This window comes from Arachis duranensis, chromosome 1 (assembly GCF_000817695.3).
Source record: "Arachis duranensis cultivar V14167 chromosome 1, aradu.V14167.gnm2.J7QH, whole genome shotgun sequence".
In the NCBI taxonomy this organism is placed as follows: domain Eukaryota; kingdom Viridiplantae; phylum Streptophyta; class Magnoliopsida; order Fabales; family Fabaceae; genus Arachis; species Arachis duranensis.
The window spans coordinates 60,541,021-60,541,452 of NC_029772.3; positions in this window are offsets into that span (position 1 = coordinate 60,541,021).

Genomic DNA, 432 nt, shown 5'->3' on the forward strand with positions numbered 1-432 from the left:
GTCTCTAAACTCCATTGTTGGGGGTGAGGAGCTCTGCAGCGTCTCAATGAATTAATGCAATTGTTTCTATTTCTCCATTCAAACGTGTGTGTGTTCCTATCTAAGATGTTCATTCGCGCTTAATTGTGAAAGAGGTGATGATCCGTGACACTCATCACCTTCCTCAAACCATGAACGTGTGCCTGACAAACACCTCCGTTCTACATCAGATTGAATGAGCATCTCTTAGCTTCCTTAATCAGAATCTTCGTGGTATAAGCTAGAACTAATGGCGGCATTCAAGAGAATCCGGAAGGTCTAAACCTTGTCTGTGGTATTCTGAGTAGGATTCAATGATTAAATGACTATGACGAGCTTCAAACTCCTGAAGGTTGGGCGTTAGTGACAGACGCAAAAGAATCACTGGATTCTATTCCAACCTGATTGAGAACC